This window comes from Suricata suricatta, chromosome 1 (assembly GCF_006229205.1).
Source record: "Suricata suricatta isolate VVHF042 chromosome 1, meerkat_22Aug2017_6uvM2_HiC, whole genome shotgun sequence".
NCBI classification, from domain to species: domain Eukaryota; kingdom Metazoa; phylum Chordata; class Mammalia; order Carnivora; family Herpestidae; genus Suricata; species Suricata suricatta.
Window position 1 is genome coordinate 127514259 of NC_043700.1, and position 19685 is coordinate 127533943.

General features: G+C 37.1%; 1 protein-coding gene across 1 annotated transcript in view; it reads right to left on the minus strand.

The window, feature by feature from the left end:
• ARHGAP24 (Rho GTPase activating protein 24) overlaps positions 1-19137 on the minus strand; it is a 484571-nt gene extending 465434 nt beyond the window's left edge. The window contains exon 1 of the mRNA XM_029943691.1: positions 18903-19137. The gene's annotated coding sequence lies outside the window, so the exon portion shown is untranslated. The remainder of the gene's footprint in view (positions 1-18902) is intronic.
• Between the last annotated feature and the right edge of the window lie 548 nt (positions 19138-19685).

Sequence of the window (19685 nt, forward strand, 5' to 3'; positions counted from 1 at the left end):
AATAAGCAGTACTATCAAAAGATTAAAATTTTCTTTCTCTATTCAAGAGTAATCATGCTGACATTCATAAGTTACAGTTAAGGAGAGGAGCCCAAGCACTGAGTCACTATCATACCTCTATCTAAGCATCAGAAATGCTTGCAACACCCATTATATTATAGGGTACTAACCCAGACACACTATTAAAAATAGACATTCTAATAGAAGTTACTTTGTCCTAATATCTGATAATTCTAGATTAATACAATTCTTTTCTGTACTTGATCTAGGCCACTCCTTCCCTTTCTGACATTTCCTATCAACCCCATCCCTGCCAGCTCCCTTCCCTCTTCACTGAAACCCAGAAACAAAGCAGAGAAAGAGACTGTGGTACTCTGCACTCTACAGATCTCATCTTTCAGAAAGACAAAATGGCTTGTCAGGTTGGAGTATCTATTTTTGGCTTAGGTCTCTCCTTATCTTGGGGCTTCTCATGAAATCTTATCTTATTATGCTCAGAAAAACTTGGAAAAGGGCTGTCTGTTTTCTATTATTTTATTTCATATGGGAGAGACTTAAATCAATAGAGAAGACAACAGGATAGTAAAAAGCACATAGTAGTGTTGTATTGTTTACTTTTTAAATTAATTTTCTATTTTCATTCCTATAGAGTTAATGAGGTGTTATATTAGTTGCAGGTGTACAATACAGTGATTCAAAAATACTATACAACACCCAGTGCTCATCACAAGTGCACTTCCTAATCCCCATCATCTATTTCACCCATCCCTCTACCCACCTCCCCTCTGGTAACCATCAATTTGTTCTCTGTAGTTGAGTCTGTTTTTGGGTTTCTCTCTCTCTCTCTCTCTCTCTCTCTCTCTCTCTCTCTCTACTTTAATCATTTGTTTCTTAAACTCCATGTATGAGTTAAATCACATGGTATTTTGTATTGTTTACTTTTTTAATGTTTATTTTTGAGAGAGAGAAAGAGACAGGGCGTGAGCAGAGGAGGGGCAGAGAGAGAGAGAGAGAGAGAAAGAGAGGGAGGGAGACACAGAATCGGAAGCAGGCTCTAGGCTCTGAGCCATCAACACAGAGCCCAATGCAGGACTCAAACTCACAAGACTTTGAGTTGTGAGATCATGACCTGAACCGAAATAAGCTGCTTAACGACTGAGCCACCCAGTCACCCTGTGTATCGTTTACTTTTTTTAAATTTATAGTTTATTGTCAAGTTGGTTTCCATATAACACCCAGTGCTCTTCCCCACAAGTGCCCTATTGTTTACTTTCTAATTATTATCCCCTTTCAACTTTATCCTCACCTGAGGAATTGACTCCTTCCAATACAAGAATAACTATTCCTATTCCTTACTGTGCATATGCATATTAAATGCCCACCTATCTAGAAAATGCAGTATGATGCAGAAACCCCCAAGGGAGCCATGGTACACAAGTAATAACCACAGCAACAGCAATAACATTTAGTGAATGCTTGCTATGTGCCAGGGATGCCTCTAAGCACTAATATCTAGTAGCTCATTTAAACTTTATATAACAACCATATAAAGGAATTCCATTTTGGTTTTCATTTCCTAGAAAAAGAAACTACTACCAACAGATATTGGGTAGCTTGACCAAGAACCACAGAACTGGCAGAGAAGGATCAGAAGCTGAGTAAGCAATCCAGAGCCTATGTTCTTCAAGCTACTATGATATTCAGTTTCCCAAAGAGGGGAGAGAATTCAAAGTGCAGATGCTAAAAGTTCTAGGTAAAGAACTTTAATGTGTTGTTAATTCTATCTGAAGTTAAAGGGATATAAACAAGGGTAGGGAAGAGGGGGAAACCTGAATATTGGTATTAACTGGAATTCAGTGCTATTTCAGCCATTTAATATTGGCAATCTCACAACAACCAAATGCTTTGGACTTCTGGGGTTTTTTTGCTTATTTGTTTTTTGGGGATTTTATTTTATTGTTTTCTGTTTTTCTATCAAATGCAATCTGTGGTATATACTTATATTGACAAGAGGTATGTTCAATAGAAAAAAGTTCTTCTTGTCTCTTGAATGTCTCTTATGCAGAATTGGCCAGGAACAATGTGGTATTTTCAGTAATGCTAGAAATAGGGAGTGGGGCTACAAAATTGTACATCATCTTCACCTTCACAACCTGAGGATGATTCAAGTCTCAGTGTAGACTTAAAGAAAAGGAATCAGGGAATATGGAGCTGGAGAAATTGCAAAAGAACTAGAACAATAAGAGTGAGGATTCATTTAAGAAGCTGATATGGTGTTATAAACAAACTGCTGTTTACACTAGTTCCTGACCAAATTGTAGTGAAAGCTCAAAAAGTTAAAATTTTCAAATATAATATGCAGTTTCCATGGGATTTTACATTTTCCTAATTGTGAGGAGCATTCTTGCCCAAATTCTACAATAGGCAGAAAACCTACTAGAAATATGATGCTTCTTTTTCATGTTTCAGGTATCAAAATTAGTCTAGTAAACACCTTGATTAGTAGGTTACTTGCTTATATACTCAAATATTCATATAAAGAGGATATCTCCATAGTTTTGCTTGTAGGCCACAGTATTTCATTTCTATCCTCAAAGGCAAAAGAAAAACAATGGTACACAAGCATTGTACTCTAGTTAGTAAATTTGTTTTTCACAGAGATATGGGCTAGTAATTCTGAAATTGCTTTATGTGTCATTGAAGGATTTGTAACAGCACATCTAACACCTAGATCTTGGTTTCTAAACACCATTCTTCAATAAAAGAAATCTTGGCTCTTTGAATGTCTGATTCAAGGGCTGGATCAGAAAAAAGTATAAGATGCACCTGGAGCATCTTGTGGTACCAGAAAAGAAGTGTGCTAAAAATGATGGTGATAGGAAGAAAGGACACAGACGCCAACTAGAAAATTGGTCAAATGGCCAAATCTGGACAATTGGAGCAACAAAATAAACATCAATTATAAAGGATTATAACTCACAGGAAAAAAGTAAAATCCACATGCCCATTCTGATATAATTAATAATTGAATAAGTAAATAAGTGGTGGAGAAAGGAAAGCTCTTCCTTACAGAAGAATTTAATGTAGAAGGAATGAAAAAATTAAAAAAATCATTGGGCAAACATCTCAATGACAACTTTTTTTTAATGTTTATTTGTTTTTGAGAGAAACACAGAGCATAAGCTGGACAGAAGTAGAGACAGAGGGAGACATAAAATCTGAAGCTCTCAACACAGAGCCCCACATGGGGCTTAAACTCATAAACTGTGAGATCATGACCTGAGCCAAAGTCAAATATTCACCAAATTAGCCATCCCAGTGCCCCATCAATGACAACTGTGTCAGGCAGGAATCATCAATGATTGATAAAATGTGTGATTCAAAGTACGATGAAAAAACTACTCATTTGTTTAGTCTCAAAATATTCCCCCACAATATCTTACGAATTACAAAAAAGATACTGGCAACTTAACAGGGGAGAAACTTGTCAGGCTTCAACTGAGGAACTGAAGTTAACATCAATAGTAATTAGACATCTTGACATCATGTATTTCCTTATATGATGAGCTGAGAAAGGTATAGCATCAGTCTATGATACTTTTTCCAAAAATGCATAACCTGAATGTAACCACCTGAAAACTCAAATTGATAGACATTTTCCAAAACAACCAGTCACTATTCTTTGTCAATTCATGTAAGACAAAGAAAAATTGAAGAACTGGAGGAGACTAAAATGTATGACAACTAAACATATATGGGATTCTTATTTATATCCAAGTCCATATAAAGGACATTGGTAATATAACCAATGAAATTTAAATAACAACAGATTAGTTAATAGTGTTACATCAAAGTTAATTTCCTGGTTTTGATAACTTTAAGATCCTAACATTTAGAAAGGGTTAAATGAGAATTCTTTGTACTATCCTTTGGAAACTGTTATGTACAAAATTACTTCAAAATAAAAAGTTAAAAAATAAAATATTATTTAAAAATGTACCATGATATTAAATGGTGACTATCTTGAATAATAATTCTCAGTAACAATAACTCACTTTTGCACCATGAAATGCTTTCAGCTATATTATCTCACTTGATCATTATCCCCATTTTACAAAATATTACAGGTGACTTGCCACTTCTACTGAATGTTAGAACTTACTCTCATATCTAGAGTGTTTTGAACAAACCAATGTAATGCTTGAAAATCAACTGCTTATCTGGTTTCACATTTCTACACAAACTTGATGGGGTGGGAATAGAATGGAGGAGTTAATAATACGTATACAACAGTTCGTTCAAGAAGTTTGGGACAAAGTGTAAAATCTAGTGCATAAATTCACCCAAAGGAAACAAAAACAATGATCAATGCAGTACATCCTGGAAATGTGTAACTGAAGAAGAAAGGGGACCAGATAAATACCCTAAAAACATAATAAGGAGAATAATATGAGAAGGATATGGGAAGAAAACATAATGAGAAGGAATACAGGAAGAAAACAGAAAACTGATATGGTAAGATTCCATGGTGATAAAGCAAAGAAAGAAAAGGAAGCAAAATGGAAGAAAGACAAAAGAAAAAGGTGGTCAGAGAAAGGACTGAAGCAAGACATTGAAATTGCAAGAGGAAAGGGCTTTTGATGTGGGTCTGTCACCTACTCAATACTGTTTCAAATCCACTAGAATCTTTTAGTGGCTGAAACTTCTAAGGGAACTTCTGGTTCATTCTTCTGAAACAGCATTAGGGACTCTCAGAGATGTTGAACGCTATCATCACATGACAAAATCCTTGGTCTACTGGTTGATAATGTACTCTTTACAAACGTCTTCCTTGAACCAAGAAGCAATTGTACATTAATGATCAAAGTATAGTTGAAAAACACTGGTTCCCAGACCCCAGTAAGTAGCTAATCCACTCAGAATCCCTCTTAGGACCCCTGCCCAGTATCAGTCTTATTTCCAGACAGCCATGTGGGTGGGAACAGGCTCTAGGAGTCCTGGTGATTTCTAGATGGCACTTGAACTGAAATAGAGCCTGGCTGACTTATTAATATTAAATGAGAAAGAAAAAAAAAGAGAGTCCAGAAGAGTAAGTGGCAATTAATACCAAAAGAGATATGGTTCCATTACTTATTTTTTTAGTCATAATTTATGATTCTGATATTTATAGTCAAACACACAAAAAATTGAAGAAATGAGAAAACAGAACTGTTATTTTCCTAAAGCCTTGCTTTAAATGGAAGAAATATAACATACTAGCCATAAATGAACTAAAAAATAAACAATTATAATCTAAAAAGTCATTAATTATGAAAATATTATCAACTTAAAATTAGTTTAAGAAAACATTGTTTTTATGTGATAAAGTGAAAGACATTTAATATCATGCCCAATTTAGTCAAAAACTTGGAAGCAAGATAATGGGATAATTGATCAACTCAGAATACCAAGTCTTGCACTACCTCTTATAAATACCATGCACAATGAAAAAATAGAAGTCAATTATGCTTGAATATCAGAAAAGTATTAAAATAAACACACCTAATAACAAAAGGCAAATTGTAGGCTACAGAAAGAAGCACTTGTGTTGGACTAAAAACATAAAGATTAAAACATCTGAGACTCAAAATTATGTCAGATGGTCTATATGGGGAAAATTCATAATACAAATGAATGCAAAAATTCATCACACAATAATGAAGAATTATATCATGTCATGTAAGTTCTATTTTGAGGGGAAAAATGTGTTCAAATAAGTGGGTCAACTCCCAGTTAGTAGCCACTTGTTTTCCATAAACAAAGTGCTACACTCAGACCACAGAGGTAAATACATCACTCTAGTAGGAGTTGGGGCTGCCAGCTTAATAGCTTTCCAAAAGCTACCAAATATTCTATGTCTAAATTGCTTACTACAATTCTCAATAGTCAAAAAATAATAGTGTTTCCCTGCCCCTGATTAAAATCAACTACAGCATCAAATTCAGCTTCTCAGAAACAAGCAGGTAGACCAATTCCTATGTGAATGTATTCTAAAGAGAATTCTCTGGAACCTTAACAATGGAATAACAGGAAGTTGCAAGGTAAAGGAACTACCAACTCAAGAAAAACTAACTAATACCTTTGTTTCAAATCAAAGCTCAGATTTAAGATAAAAATTTAAGTTGGTCTAAAAAAGAATTTAACTTGATCCATTGGATATAAGTTACCAGAGGCCTTTGCTGCCTGTCCCCAAGTTTGTAAACAGTCCTAATTATTCTGGTTATAATTTATGAGCCAACATTGGTATCAGGAATCAATCTCCCATCCCTTTAGCAGTCACAGAATCTGTTCCCTGATGACCTTGACAAAGAGCAGCACCAGCTGTAACTCAGCATATCCCTGACTACTAGGAAATATCGCCAGCAATTTCAGTACATTCCACCTTAACATCACACATGTATTTACTTATTCTCTCTCCCTTTCCACCTCCGCTCCATCCCCACCCCCTCCAGCCTCATGGTAATATGACCTTTACATATTTATTCTTTCTGAATTATTTTAGCATTTCACATTAATAATACAGCTCATTAATGATACCATACACTAATTGCTTGGCATTTCCACTATTGAAAATAGTTCAATATAATTTTATTTTATGTAATGGATCTTTCTAAGGCATTAACAAAATCTTTATTACATCAAGCAAAGAACAACAGCAAAAGTGTGCCACTATTATTATTGCTACACATTTGGTCAGAGTGTTATTGGCTAAATAAATAAGAACTCATCCTCATAAGCCACTAATGGCTGTTCTTGCTTGAAAATAAATACATTAGAAGTAAACTCCCAGATGGAACACCACTGAGAAGTGAGTGAAGGAAGTCTAAGCATTTAGTATTCTCTCGTTTGAGATACAGAAGTAAGCCCATTTTTCGAAGACTGCATCCTACACTCTTCAGAAATGCCTGCAACGCTGCGGAGGGCAGCCTGCTCTGGCCTGGCCTCCCGCGGCTCAGCGGCACAAAGATCTCACCTGCTCCCAAGGAGAAGCCAGCCACAACCAGCTGAGCCATGTCCTGAGCAGCCAACTTGCTCTCTTTGTCCTCCCCTATTTCAGAAAGGAATCCCTCAAAGCCTTCAAGCCCCAAGCCCAGACTCAGGTCAGAAAGCTAAGGATACCCCCTGGAATGTTCCACAAATTAAACAGTAGACGATGGGACCACAAACAGAGAGATAATAAAGGCACAGCACAGAAAGGAGCTCCCTGTTCCTCAGCTTTGCACAGCAGTTGCCCTGAGCTGAAGCCTCTTTTCCCCCTCTTCCATTTTCTCACTCACCTTCGATCATTACTTGACTCAGTAAGGCAGTGGTTAAAGAAATGGGCCAGTTTTTGCTGTTGTTGAATCTTGTTTTTGCTTTCTGCATGAAATCCTTTAACTAATAGCTTCAGGCTTACTTGTTTCATTGTTTCTCAGAAATATGAACAGCACAATATAAGAGAAGAATGTACCATTGTAGTGTGGCTTGAAGACTGAATTGAATGAAAATCCAGTGTTGAGAACATTCATATCATATGGATTCAACAGAATTTATATTATTGCAAGGCATTAGCTTTAAAATGTAATGAAAGCCAGAAAGTATTATGTTATACCTTGATTTTAATATCGTATATTTGCCAGCTGCCTTTAGGGTTAATCTAGTCTCAGTAAAAATGCTTTTTAATATTTTGGTTACAGATTCACTTGTTATTTTCTCAGCCATAATGCCTCACCTAAATAATTGAGCACCAAAAATCATGAGTGACTATTTTCTCAAATTTTCCAGGTGGTACTTAACTAGTACCTCTCTAGTTGTGGAGCAGAGGAGGTAATTCATCATATCCACTGGGCATTTTAAGCTAGCATTTGCAGCTAGTTGTCTTAGGGAACTCAAGGTCAAGGAGGAATAGGGCCATAGGGTAGGAAAACCAGTCACCAAAACTCAGGAGTCTAGTCTGCCTTGTCCTGACTCTGTATTCTGTACGTCCTGACTACAAATCTCTTACATCACTTTGACTTATTTTCCATGTTGAAAGATTGGGGTAAGATGGTTATCACTGTTTTCTAAGTGGACTTTTGTTCTGATGTCCAAATAATTCATTCTAAGGGGAATACAGGGCATAACATTTGTTAATTGTGGAGGCCTAGCATAAATACTAAACATGAAAGATTAGCAAAAAGATTTAATTCTATAATTCTCTGTCCTGAAATCTAAAATTTTACCAAATTTATAGGAAAAGAAAAGTTACACATTTTAAATTAATTTCCCTTTCCCTCTTCTCCCACAGCAGTATTAAGGCCCAGATTCACCAAAGAAAGGAAAAGCAGGGGTTCCCCTTAACTCCTGGGAAATAACAAATTAGCTTTGCTTTGCTAGACAACAGTTTTACCCATTCGACATCTTCTATACTTACAGTATCTAAGATCTGAATATAAGCAATATAGTTTTAATATTACTTTAATTTAAAATTAAATGATCACATTAACAAACCAAGGACTTGACAAGCTCAAGAAGATAGAAAAGGAAAAATAATTTTAATGAACTGATCCTGTGATTTAAGTGATTCCAGAGCAAAGTGACTAAGAGTCTTGGGGTGGCCCTGGATGAGTCACTCTTGCTAAATGGATTCTATCCTTAACTTGACCTGGAATATGTGAAGGCCAACCCAAGTGCAGAAGAGGCCGGAGGGGGAACAAGACAGTGCTCACGTCACTCATCATCATGCATAGAGCTATTAGGCAAGTGGTATTTCCCACCATAGAGAATCAAATCTATGCATTTAATGTCTTATCCGAACATTTATTTAGACACATGAAACGTCTAGTTATATTGAATGGAAACTTCTGTAAACCATTACACTGAAAATACGACTATCATCAAGCAACTAGTAACTTCAAGGACTAGTAACTCAAAGGAACTGTTCCTAGAATGTTTTCAAGTTATAGCTGCACACTGTACTAAGAGAGCTGAGATTTTTACTGTTTTCTTACTGCATCGTCAATATACGGTGTGGGGGGCTGGAGGCTGTTCTCTCCCATGCATCATCAACACCAGTTGTCATCTCAGAATAGATATTGTTTGCATTTGTGTTACTAATACCACAGAAAATATATGACAACTGCATATATTCTAATTGCCCAGATGACTTTATAAAAATATGAATTTAAATTTAAATCTTTTAACTTCATTAGCTAGTTCTGAATGGAGGTGTTCATGCAATTCAGGGAGGGAGGCTTCCTTACACTGAGGGATTGTCGAAACATATTACAAGATGTGTGGCACTCTTGACCCCTGGGCACTAAATGCCAGTTCACCCAATCATTGTGATGAGCAAGAACACGCTCATGCATTTTCAGATGCCACCCAGTGAATGGTATTACCTGGGCCCCCAACCCAAAACTGATAAAAATTAGCCGATTGTTACATGAAATGTGTCAAGGAAAAGTCAAGCTAAATTTTGTCACATAATCTATAAGGCTTCCAGATCCTCATTTGTCTATAAAGTCAAATATCTTTTTTTTTGTCTTTTTGAGCGCTGCCAATATATACACATAACCATATTCTTACCAAAATTGTTCCAAAGGAACACATGACCATTTAGAAACACAAGAATTTTTCAAGGCTGGAACGCTCTTAGAAAGTATGTAGCCCAAACCCCCTGCAGTACAGAGAAGGAGACTCAAGTCCAGAAAAACTGTATGATTTGCCCGAGTTCACAGATACTAATACCAGAGAGTATTGAGCCCACAGCCTCCCAGCTTTCTTCCCCTTCTACTCTTCTCCAACCACAGATTGCAAAGCAGAGAAGGATCTTTGGAAATATCTCTCAAGCTACTATTAAATACGAAATTTCACCCGTGGTGACCCAGAAGGTAGACTTTTGTTTCTCCTGACACTTTTGTCTTGAGAAATGGTTTCATACATCACTAAAATCTTAGAAATGTTAATATGTATGTATTCATTGAAAAGCTGCTTTCTGAAAATCCAAGGAAAAAATTTTTAATACATTTTTAAAAATCCAAAGGAATACTAAAAAAAAATTGTCAAAGTAAGTCCTCAAGACTTTTCTAGTCAATTTGGATGCTGTTTTCAAAGAGTATATTTTTAAGTCTTAAAGTCAATAGACCCTCCAACCCAAAACCAAATATAATAAATTACATTAAACACAATAATGAACCAATATTCATCAATGCAGTAGCTCCTGCTCTCTCTTTAAAGTAATGACATACAATAATAAATAAATATCTTAAACACCTTCACTGTTTCTTTTGAGGGGAAAAATATTCTAGTATAAAAATCTATTATCATTTCCATTTTAACCAAAAAGATTTTATCATCAGTATTAGTTTTACATTAACTAGATTGTCATTTTCTTTTTGCCTGCATGTGCTTTTCAAAATAAGTATCTCAATTATTAAAATATTGAGTGCAGTTTTTATGAGTTCTTAATTTAATTTCTAATTTTGCAGCTGTTCAAGTATCTGGACTATTTCTAAAATGTTTCAAATTAAACACAACTTAGATATTCAGGGCTACTCACAAGAATTTTAACGTTTTATCCTGTTGTGCTAGAAGAAAGTACAGGATCTAACAATTCAGTGTCCTTCTACATATAAACTAGTTGATGTCTGTGGGATCTGTGCACTGCACTGTAAGCAGGCAGCATTAAAAAAAACTGGGGAAACAGCTACAGAAAACAAAAGTCACACAAGATGGCATTCTATGTAGAATTTAAATCTTTAGTCAATATAATACTATGTGTACTCTTAATTACTCTCAAATAATTTATACATATATATAGACATCTAATTTTTTCATGAAATCCAAATGCAAGTACATAATTGTTCTTAATCACCTGGAGGGCTTGTTAAAACACAAATGAATGGGTGTGGGTGGGGCCTAGTAATTTGCATTTCAAACAGGTTCCTAAGTGAAACTTATGCTACTGGTTCCTAGACCAATGCTTTGAACAATGCTACTTTAAAGGATTTTTTAAAATACTTTTTTTTTGACAGTTAATAATCAGAAATATATTTTTTTCATTTTTACCCAGAATGCACAATGCACATACACACAAAACAGGATTAAGATATATGAAACAATTCTTACTTTTACTATATACAATGAATCCTGATTTTTTTCCCATTCCATTCTCTTCTATTCCTTTTCATTTAAAAAGAAACATTGGTCATGAACCATTAACTTGATTTTATGAACACGGTTTGAAAAATCCAGCTCGGGACTCTCATGTTCATCATTTAATTTAATAATAATAACTGCTGACATGCATTGATACTTTCCAGGTGCCAGGTACCCTTCCAATCTCTTTACAATCATTGCTACTTCATAAATTTAAAACCCATAATAATGTTATGAAGTAGGTATTATTAAATACCCATACGCATAGAGAGGAAATCTGTAGTTCAAGGGTATTAATGTAACTTGCCGAAGGTCACAAGGTTTGTGCATTTCAGAGCCATGCTGGAACAGAGGTCTAATTCCAGACCATACTGGTAAAGATTGCTCCCTTGGAGTGAGATATTTTAGTTCTAAATCCCAGATCTATTACTTAGCTGCAGTGATTTTGATAATTTACTAAGCCTCTCCAAGTTTCGCTTTTCCCATCTATAATGTGGGAGCTGTGAGGATCACAATGATGACCCATGACAAGCGCTTGGCATAACTAAGCACATAGGAAGGCTTTAGTAGTTATCTTCTTTATACAGAGACCGAATTCTCAGTTGCCACACCAGATGCAGCCTCCCTTCCCCTGGCTTCTAGTTCCCAGTACTGTCTCTGGAGTTGCCTTTCCTCCTAATTCCTTGGCTTTTGAGAATACTAGGTTATCCTGACCTTGCTACTGTCCTGCCATCCATCTTCTCTGCCAGCACCATCTGTTATGCAAAAATTCTCAGAACTCCTGACCATGACAGTTCTGTGTGGCTTCTACCTATCTCTAGGCATCAAAAACCAAGGCTCCACCATGGAACTTGCCAACTTGAACTTAACTCCAAAGAGTTTCTGTAAAAGTTATTCCATGATGAAATTGTAAGTTGTTGCCAAAAAAATGAGGCCTATAATCAGCAAATCATAATTGTGAGAATGCTGAGGCCTTCTGTCTACCCCATCATGCCTCTATATAAAATCATGAACATTGCACTATTTTGTATAAAAGTTAAACTACAATGGGATTCTAGAACCAAAATGAAACTATGAAGATGGCATTCATGTAGCTAAAATCTAGATTTATGAAATTAAATGCAACAAGATAACATTACATTCTTTTGACTCCTTCGACTCATCTTTTCTTGCTAGAAGTTCCTTCATATGTGAAAATTTTAAACCACTGTTTGGAAAACACAATGAAGCAATCAAAGATGATCCCTCAAGAAAGATGGGGAATTCCCTTTTGTGGGTATTTTTACAAACAGGAGTGAGATACAATTCAGCAATTCCTGTAGTTAATGTCCTTCTTTGAGAAAGACTGACTTGGAAATCACTTCCCCTATTGCTCACTATGTGTGACCAGGGAGTCCTACCATTAACAACTCATCTTTTCTCCGCTTCTCAGTTGCTACCTCGAACATTATCTATTCCTGCTATATTTCAGCTTTCCTAAATTGGGTCTCCAGTCTTCAGACCAAGGACCACTTGTACCTTCTCATTCTTCCACCTATACCTATTTGTTCATAGAGCTCCTGGGGCAAATATCCCATACATGGGAATTAAGTAATGGGGATAGATCACTGAAGCCCAATGGTTCATACCTTTTCTATTTACTTCTCACCAGAAAATAACGCCTGGTCAGCCTCATCACTACAGATTGATTGAGTTATTAGTCTGAGGTCTCTGGAATCCTTCCTCACAGGAGAAGCAAGCTAGTGGCAACTCATCCCAGGAGCTCACACTCATCAGCACAAGAATACTGTCACCTGAGTCATAAGAGACTTCCAAGGCCAGTTTGTGGAGATCAGGTTGAGGCCAGGGTCGCCACTGTATGTCAAACTCACAAAACACATAGACTTTTATGACTTTAAAATTAATAACTGAAGAGAAAAGGACTAAGAGGAAGGTACCATTATAAATATATCGGACTATCTGGACTTAGGTAGATATGGTTTTGGTTCTTGACTCTACTGCTTCTGTGTCAACTTTAGGTGAGCTGCTTAATCTCTCCAAGACTAAACATTCTCATGCAATGGGAATACTATTATCTGAACTAGATAGAACAAATATTACCACTGGAATTACTAATTACTTCTAACTACTTCTAGAATTACAAGTCAAATATGTAAAAACATCTCATGGAATGTTTAGTTCTTGGCAGATATTTAATTCATTATAGTGACTACCATTTTGAGAATCTGAGATTCAAAGAGAGCAAAAAATTTCAGAACAAAATGAGAGCTATTTTTACCTCTCAAGAAATTTGAAAAATTACTTTGTTTTCTGAAAACTCAATCGATAAGCAGAAAAGCCCTCTAGGTATGGGGCACAAGCCTCAATTTACTGATAGATTTCATTGTAGCAAAAGAAATTTTTCTCTTCTGCTTCTCAGAAATATCCGTAAGGGCACTCTTCTATATAGTTGTGATACATGTGTTGAGAAGAATTCACATGTTTGGTCTTAAACATATATATATTTTTTTTTTCAAAATTGTTCATATGACTCCTAAGTTTTTCAAGAAATGTAACATTTGGAACAAGTCTATTTTATTCATCAGAGAGTATAAAACAGAATGTTTTTAGAAACCACAAAAAAAAGCTGGAGAAATTATTGGCTCCAAATTACTACACTGAAGTTATATAATAGAAATTTATAAATATTTAACTACCAGTCTAAAATGAGTAAGAAAGTATATACAAAAGGAAGGTAATTCAATCTATTTCCATAATGGATTTAAGTTAACTTAGTTAAAGGGTATTGGTAGGATAGGTACATAAGGCCAGAAGGATGTAAACTGTGTCATAAGAAGATTGACCAGGGTGCAACTGAGCATCAGATTTTGTTCTGAGTTTCTTGTTACATTAGGTGAGCTTTTTGGGTGACAGGCCAAAATGAGAAACATGGTGATTTCTTAGTCTCTTTTTTCCTAACAACAAAAACAAACAAACAAACAAACAAACAAACAAAACACTAGTTAATCAGAAGAGGCACACTTTTTAAAGCAGTAAAAGCAGACACTAATTTATGGAGATCTTTATCTAAAGAATATAGAAATACATAACAAAAAGTGCCAAAATACTTTCCATGCAGTCTATTTCTTTTATGTTGACTCTCAGTAAAAAGAAATAGAGCACTATATTAAAGCACTATATTAAAGCACCAAAAGACATCATTACACTGTGTAATGTGAGTCGGACAGGTAAGCCTCTGGGCATACACTGTGATAGACATAGAGAACATGGAAGTTTAGCAGACTGAGTAAACTACTACTCTTAAATATCAATGTTTGCCTTTCCAGTCTTCCCAGAGACACTATATAAGGAACAACTTGACCTTAACATCCCTGGCTGATTGATGCCCAAAACACAAGCATTATGCATTCTTGATTGAAAAACGATCCCTGTGCTAAACAGGAGAAGTATGCAAGTGACAGAGGTATCTCTGCTCTGAAAATGAAATAAGCCAGTTTGTATTTTGGCTTAAATGGATAGCAACCCCCGTTTACGTGTCAGGCAGCAAAATAACTGTAGAATAAGAAATGTTTTCAAAAGGAAACATTGCATTTCCCTAAGTGTGCAAATGAGGTGAAAAGCAAATTAATAGAATAAAAAATCAGTAACATGAAAAAAGATGCCCCTCTGAATTTCCTCCTCTCCACCCACCCCCACATTCTCCTTTAATTAAATCCAACTTCCTTCCAGCACTAGCACTCAAGATAATTATTAAATAGCCAAAATTAGTATTTCTATTTTGTTTGATTAATTAAAATTATTGCCCATCTACAGGCACCAGAATCTTTAAACTTAACCCTATTATTACTCCTCACAGCCAAATCCAGGACTCCCCACTGGGATTTGATAGATTACAGGTTTTATAGTATAATATAAAAAACAATTGGAAAAATGTGTATCTATTAGAACTGTTTCTATTATCCTCAAACTCAAGTATACTTTGTGATTTTCAAAAGAAAAAGGGAATTCCACAGTAGTTTTTTGTTTTGTTTTGCTTTATAATTTCAAAAGCATAAATTTCGTCTATCATAGGAATTAAATAAGCATGTGTGAACTAGTCTGGAAAGTCAATTCTGTTTGTTGCATTGTTACTTTTGGAGAATGAACACTCTGAGTCCAAATAGATATTTTTCAAATGGGACCATTGGGGAAAGAATTATCTGCATAAATTGGAGTCCACGAGTTACTTTATTTATTCATAACTTTGCTTGTCCATTTATTAAGGAAACATTAATATGTATTTACTATATGTTTCAGACATTAGGCTGGGCACTAGGATACAAGTGGGCTCCCCACCGCCAATATACCTGTAAAAGAACACAGTAGAGTTGCTTGGTAGTAATATTTCAAAAATAAAAATTATTTTAAATATTATTGAAAGTATGTTCAAAACACAATGAAAGCAGACAAGATGAAATGATGAGTTATTTCTACATAGAATTGCATAAATTCTCCAAAAGGAAACTTCCAGTTGAAATGGACCACCAATAATCAAGTGGGACTTTCCAGGCAAAGGGAATTTCTGGAGGATGGAGATCCCTGAGCAAAAAATAAAAAATAAAAAACAAATCAGAAGTGTGAACAACGAGGAGCCCTTGTGCAGGAAGGAGACTCAGCTAAAACGGAAGGGTTTTGAAAAGCTTTTAGTCACTGTACTAAAGAGTTCAAAGTGAATGTTGCAGGTTGTTGGAATCCTGGGATCCATCAAAGGTTTTAGAATAGGGCATTGACACACTTAGATCTGCCCTGTATAAAGGTTAATTGTATCATTGCCACAGTTCAATGTAGATGCTGCTTTAAAGCACATATGTGTACAATAACCTCTGAAAACTGAACATTCCTTGAATCTCATCAGAACAATCTCCCCACGTCCAAATGTGCTTTTACTTAGCTGCTGAAACCATCATAATCCTATAAAGTTTGAGTCTGAGTAATGAAGACAGATGGGTCGCCATTTCAAGACTCAATCTGAGGCTCCAACTCTTCACATGAAGCGCATTAACTTCATGTCTAAGTTGACTATTTACAATTTTATTTTTAAATACCTTTCTCCATCTGGGAGAAATCTTAATCCTTTATCCATGAATTAAAGAATAAACCAGCATCTTTGGATTTTAAACGTCTCAGGCTTTGTTTCTCAGTAAAATACGACCATTGTAGAAGGGACGCCTCAGGTTCTTGTTATTATCAACCGCCTCCATACCCATGTGTGACTCATTAGGGGCCATCCCTTCCACTGGGCTCCAAGCTGAGGCTCTGGCCACCTTCTCCCTCTTGTTTTTCCAAAACACTCACCTTTACCAAAACTTGACATCTGGCAGAAAGAAGTGATCAGCATTAGATAAGCTCAACTCATAGGAAAAGAACCCTTTACCACCCACCTGAAAATACCACAGGAAAATAACTACAGGAAACTAAGATGGTCCTACAGCACTGCAAACACTGAAAACAGAAACAAAATGCATGGTCTGGATTTTGCAGCAGCTCTGTCTGCTTTTAGCCATATGAAACCAACCCGGCCACTAATAGAGCCAGGAAGAAAATGCACTTAAATGGGCCAGTAGGTCACAACAAAACTACTCAGGGCACTGTTGGTAAACACTAACTAGGCTTTGGCTAAGACAGCAAAGTCATCAGACTCAAACCACTTATTACCACCTGTTGCACATTCTTTACCCTTCCTGCCCTTTCCCTTAACCCCTATTCTCCGTCCTAGAGAGTCCCAGCTCACACGGTAAATAAAGCCATGACCAGTAAAAGCTCCCAGAGCTTTGGCCACTACTATACCAAGCAAAACCTAAAAGGATTTCACTGGAGATTTAAGCCCAGAGCACTTTCTCACTTTTATGCTTAAATGTAAACTCTTGTCTGGAAGGGTACAGGCTCTTTGTTCTGCAGTGATTTTGTTTTTCTTGAGAACTTAGTTCTTCCTCACTTATTATTGGGTTTAATTTTAAAAATGGTTCAAATTCAGCAGTAAATATGGCCTAAAAGAACATTACTGAGAAACCATCCACCTCTCAGTTCCAAATCCCTACGATTAAGTTCTAAAACAAAATAGTACAGTTGAAAGCCAAGGACAGACTGAGTTTCAACAGCCTTTCAGATGTAGGGAAAAAACTACAGATTTTTCCTCCTTTTATCACACTATTGTGTATTCCTTACACATACCTCAAACTGAATTCCAGATCTGAAAAACTCATAGTTTATCCTTTATTCCCGCTTAAAGGTCTTCCACCAAGAACATTTCTCCTCTGAGTGGAAGGAGAATGTTATTTATTTTAAAGTTTTGTCAATATCTCAGTCCTCCAAGATGTCTAAGGTGAATTTTCTGACAAGTCAGTAATGGATCTAAAGAACAGATTTCTAGACTTGCTACCTGAAGGTCAGGCACTCAAGAAAGGCAAAAAGGGGAATTGTATCATTGGGCTCTCTTAGAAGTTGAAATGTCCCCAGAGAAGAGGAAGTATTAAGAAATTTGAAAGGGAGAGCGAGATCTTAACAAGTCTGATGTGGCTTTATACTTGTTTTCTGGCTTTTTCTAATATATTAATTCCCTGTGTTTTATGATGCCCAGCTTAATATCAACATCCATGCTTGCCCTTAAGGGTTGGTTTTGAATTCTAATTAGAATCAGGGGACAGATTGTATTTAATCGATCTGTCCATCTTCTCAGTAATTGAGTAAAGCCTTTAACTGTACTGTAAATATCCCTAGATTTCAATTAATTTGTCTTCCTTAGTAGACACAGCAACACATATTGTTTTACTTATGGATATGCAAACCCCTTACAACTTTTATATTTCAAATACCCAGCATGATTTATTTCCTCCTTTTAGAAAGAGATCAAATGATGATGTCTTGCTAAGATTTTTTTTAAAAAAGAGTAATAACAAAAGCTATGATGGAAAGAGAAATCATTTGGAGGTTATCTTTTGATTTGAATGAATTAAATAAACATTAAACTCATATTTTAATTACAAGGGAGTCTGGGCTCCCTGTTACTAGTTGTTACTGAAAACCTAGTGTTTCTAAGAATTACAAGAGTAATATTATCTCCCCTTCTATATGGGAACTTACAAAAGAAATATAGTCTAAAATATTTTTTAATGACAACAAATTATATACTTAAGAGAGGATGGATACATCTTCAGAAAGTTACTTTTTTAAAAATCTAGATTCTTTTGGGTAGCTTAAATTTCATCAAAAACTCCCTATCATTTTATGTTTGCAATAAAAGTGTTCATTATTAAAACGTACCTCTGTATGCCTGTTATCTAGGAAAACTCTCATAAGACCCCAGGGGAAACAAACAAGAGGGTTGGGGAGGGGCGATGGGAGAAGGAAGGATGGATGGTAAGGGAGCTGAACTGCCCAATTTTTATTAATTCCATCTATTTTTAAGGCCAGAAATACATACTACCATTTACGCCTTTTCTTCCTTTTTAAAAATAAGAACATTGTTTCTCAACACACACACAAGCGCGCCTGCCCGCGCGCGCGCGCGCGCACACACACACACACACACACACACGCACGCACACGCACACGCACAGCCTGCACCGGCACCGATTCCGCTACCCCTGCTCGCCCCCAGCAGCCCCCTCCCTGTCGCGGGCAGCTGTGCCGCAGCCCCCACGCGCCGCCTCAGCCATATCAGCCTCCCGCGGTGGCCCGGGCGCACACCCCCGCGCAGCGTCACCTACCCTGCTTGGAGCACTCGACGGACGCGGGACTGCGGCTACTCCGGAGGGAAAGGCTTCCAGGACAAGCCGAAGGAAAGGAAAAGAAAAAAGAGAGGAGGGAAAGCTACTTTACTTCCCACAACAAGGGAACGTGTTGTACCCCATGCACTTGGTTGCTCAGCAGCTGTGGTTTCGGAGGAAATACGCAGCGGCCGAAAGAGCTGCAGCTGGGGTGGAAAGTTGTGGGTGTTTCCCCCCACCACTGCCCACGCCTCGATCCTCTCCTGTCCCCGCCGCAGTCTTGACAGTTCCCCGGGCCTTGGAGACCCTCCAGAGCCCCGCCGGTTTCCCCCGGAGCTGGGCTCAGTTGCCACATGCACTTGAGAAATCCTAGCAGTTGCGCAAAGAGTCCCAGAAGTTAGAAAGAGTGATTGTGTGTGAATGTGTAAATATACAGTACAAGAGGCTGGAACAACTGAGCGGGGCCAACCCTCAGACGCAGCCCAGGGTTTCAGATTTCATTTGGCAACTGGCAGCTTCAGAAGATTCGAGCCGCACTAGTGGGGAGGCGGCAGGAACGGTGCCCTGGCCCTGCGTCTCACCGCTAGGTTATCTCGGAGGCTGAGTGACACAGCGGGCGCCGCTTCCCCCACCACCAGACAGAGCCCGCCCTGCCTCTGTCCCTCCGCAGCTGGCATTACTCATTTCATTTCTTATGTATCATAGATACGTATCCGTCACCAGGTCTGGGACTCTGGGTACAGAGAAGGATGATAAATACATGTCTCCTGCCCTCCAGGAGCC